This window comes from Oryx dammah, unplaced genomic scaffold (assembly GCF_014754425.2).
Source record: "Oryx dammah isolate SB20612 unplaced genomic scaffold, SCBI_Odam_1.1 HiC_scaffold_25, whole genome shotgun sequence".
NCBI classification, from domain to species: domain Eukaryota; kingdom Metazoa; phylum Chordata; class Mammalia; order Artiodactyla; family Bovidae; genus Oryx; species Oryx dammah.
In genome coordinates, this window is record NW_024070209.1 from 1916385 (window position 1) to 1920146 (window position 3762).

Here is a 3762-nt window from a genome sequence, read left to right on the forward strand (position 1 = left end):
TCTTCTATGTTGACTGCTCATGTACCTTAGTGTTAGGGTAAAGGGCTTATGCTACCTTTAGCCTCCAAGAGTTGAGAAGTCTTTCCAGGGTCATTTCCTATTGAAGGGGGTGGTGGGGTGGGAAGTGGGGACTGTGATCTGAGAGACCACGAAACGAGGATCCCCCACTGGTCTATGGACTGAGTCTTTGTTACTGTCAATTGCAATTTTCCATGGGCTCTTTTGAGTATTCATCTTGCAGCATGTTTCTAGGTCTTCAAGGATGTCTTACATCTTCAAGGATATTCTAGTTGTCACAGAGAAGAAAACTCTCCCAGCAAATATTTACCAATGTGCAGGAAGAAACATGATAAACTCTTCAAATAATTTATAAAGTGCCTTTATGGTCAATACTCTCATGGGGTTATTATTATTATTATTATTTTTATTCTCCCATGTGGGCAGCACCATCATGTCAGCTTTCTTTCTAAGGAATCCTTGCTTAGACCAAATCTCAGAAGCAGCATCAAAGGGCAGTTCAGAAGACAGCTGTTTGTTATTCCAGAGAAACTGTATAAGGAAAGGCCACTTTCACTGAGTCTACTTAAAACTTCAGTTAAAATGTTACAGTAGGGACTTCCCTGGTAGTCCAGTGACTAACACTTCATGCTGTCAATGCAGGGGGCCCAGGTTCAATCCCTGCTCCGGTAACTAGATCCCACATGCCACAACTAAGACCCAGCACAACCAAATAAATAAATTTTTAAAATGTTGCAGTAAATTAGGAGCAAAAGATTTGATCGGGGCTTATACTGAAAATTTTAAATACAAAGAAATGATAGGAAGTTTGTCACATGTTTAACAAAATTTGCAACCAAGTGTTGACCGAGGAAGTCTCATTTTTTCATAAAGTACCAGTGATGCTAACACAGGCTCATGTTCAACCCCAACAAAAAAAAGAAACTGCAGGCTTAGTTGAATTTCTCAAGTTTTCTCAAGGTTTTGAAATTTTAGTCATTCTCTTTATAAAGAAGCTGGGACATGCTCTCTTTCCCCCTTTTCAGTTGCCAGTTGTCTAACACCAAAGCCTCGTTAGTCCCAAGCTTTGCAGAAGATTCTCTGACATGACTTTCTCATCCCTCGTATCCTGAGTCATTTTTATAATGTGCAGTTTTATTGGCATTTGATTTCCGTCCTCTTCGCACTGGATGTAATAAAGACGGGAAGCCTCAAAAAATGCCCTCCCTGTTTTCCTTCACCCAGACCACTGGCCTCCCTACCCCCAGCAAACCCTGGTCCAGTCTTCCTGCTGGTGCCTCTCATTGCTCAGCCCTGACTGCATCCAGCTGTTTAGGAAGTGTCTGCAGGTACAAGTTCTGGCCAGTGGGCAGTCCTCCCCGCTAAGTGCAGTGCTTCCAGGAAACCTATGTGGCCTGGCGAAGAGGGCATGTAAGAAGCTGGGCAATAGCAGAAAGGTCCTCAGACCACAGAGACTGGATGCTGACAGAGCACCTACTCTGTGCTGGGACCTCCAGGTGCAGGGTGCTGTCTGCTCCCCAAGCCCCTCATGGCTAGCATGCCTTAGTTCTTCCGTTCTGCCTCTGGGTCTTGAGCAGGAGGGAACTTCCTCTGGGGTGAAACTTGTTGCCCTCCCCAAGGACAGTGGGACATGCCTTAGAGGTTGTCTGTTTGGTAGCCCTGTCCTGGACTAAAGGGCCGGTCACACCAAAACTCAAACACAACTGCCCAAAGGACCCACGTCTGCACTGTGACCTTGTTGCCTGCCACATTTGGAGCTCTTGCCTTGGGCCAGGCAGCTCCCGTATAGAGAGCCTCCTGTCATCCTCCCAGCTGGGCACAGGACACAGCCACGACTGTCCTTTCACAGGCAGGGAGATGGGTGCGCTCGCTGGTGAGAACTGGAGCTGGTGGGGCTGGCCTCCTCTGCCCTTGAAGCTCTGTACTCACTCCCTGTCCTCAGGTGCCCAGACCTGTCCCCATGAAGGTCTGTCCTCTGGCTTCTCAGGAAGTGACAGTGAGACAAGATCTTGTAGTGGACCTGAGGCCAGTGGGCAGAGGACATCGGCCGGGGGTGGGGGGTGACACCGGGCACAGGGGCAGCCCTGGACCACCAGTGGAGTCTGCAGGCAGCCGCGCGGCTGGGTCCAGGTCCTGGGCACAGTGCACTTCCTGAAAGGGCTGCCTGCTCTGAGCAGCAGTCAAGGCCAGGCCCATTCAGGCAACCACCGAGCTCCACATTGCAGCCCCTATGAGGCCAAAGGCCCCTGTTCAACCGATGCTTTGTGAAGGTGTATACTTGGGTGTTTTTAAGTTCATGGAACCAAGACCTAAGACCCTCCTTGGGCCAGAGAAAGGAGTCAGAACCTGATGTCTATATGTGACCAAGAGTCAAAGGTCCATATTGCAGCCCCCCAAAATCAAAGCCCCCGCCCCCAGTCCAGCTGGTGCTTTGTGAAGAAGGTAACTGAGTGTCTTTAAACTAATGGAACAAAGAGCTAAGACCCACCCAGCCTGAGTAGCCAGGCCTCAGCACCCTCAGTCTGCCCCACACCCGCCCTGGGGACAGCAGTCCTGGAAGGGCTGGCGCCACTACAGATGGACGGGAGGCTGCAGGGGCACCAGACTGGCCAAGTGCGCCCACTGGGCCGGTGCTGGGGCTGGCACTCGTGGCGGGCCTCCTGGCCACCCTCTGCCCACTGCTCCGTTGTCTTCTGCCCTTCTGCCCTCCACGTCCCCTCCAGTTTTACTCAGATCCAGTTGTCATGTAACACTGGAGAAGCTTAAGGTGCACAACATGAGGATTGGCTCAAAAGAAACCAAAGGCCTCAATGTAAGGCCCAAACTTATAAAACTTTGAAGAGAACACAGGCAAAAGCTTCATGACACTGGATTTAACAATCATTTCTTGTATAGATGCCCTGCTGCTGCTGCTGCTGCTGCTGCTGCTGCTGCTGCTGCTGCTAAGTGGCTTCAGTCGTGTCCGACCCTGTGTGACCCCGTAGACAGCAGCCCACCAGGCTCCTCTGTCCCTGGGATTCTCCAGGCAAGAACACTGGAGTGGGGTGCCATTTTCTTCTCCATTAGAATGCCATAGATACAGACAATAAAAAACGAAACTAGACTTTATGAAAATTAAAAAATTTTGCACCTCTCCCACCTGGAAATTCATGTGTACCCTTTATCATATCCTTTTATACCTAACTGGTAGGCAGAAAGTCATAGCAACTTCTGATTTATAGTTATCAGTCCAACAATAGTAACAACCAGACTTGCGACTGGCTATGAAGTGGGGTGGGCCAGTCCTGGGGAACTGAGCCCTTAGCCAGGGGAGTCTTGACGTAAGCTCCAGGTAGGCAGTGTCAGAACTGAGTTAAATTGTAGGACATCCAGCTGGTGTTGCAGAGGATTGCTCAGGAAGGAAACACTCCCCCACTCCACCCCCACATCTGGTATCAGAAGTGTGGGGAGTGTGGCCAGCATTTGAGTAAAGGGGATACACAGGAGGGCAACTTGGCTTTGCCCCACTCAAAATGACAAAAGGACTCTAGGAATATCAGGAAAGAATGATTGAAAGAGGAAAAACATGGGTCAATAAAATAGGCTTTTCTTCTTCTTGAGTTTTGATATTATGTTTGATGGTTGAAGCAAAAGTATAATGAGTCTAATGTGGTTCTCAGTGTAGGCAGAGGAAATTCTAAAACAATTATACAAACAGGGGAGGTAAAGGGATTTGAAGACAGGTAAGGTTCGTATACTTCACTT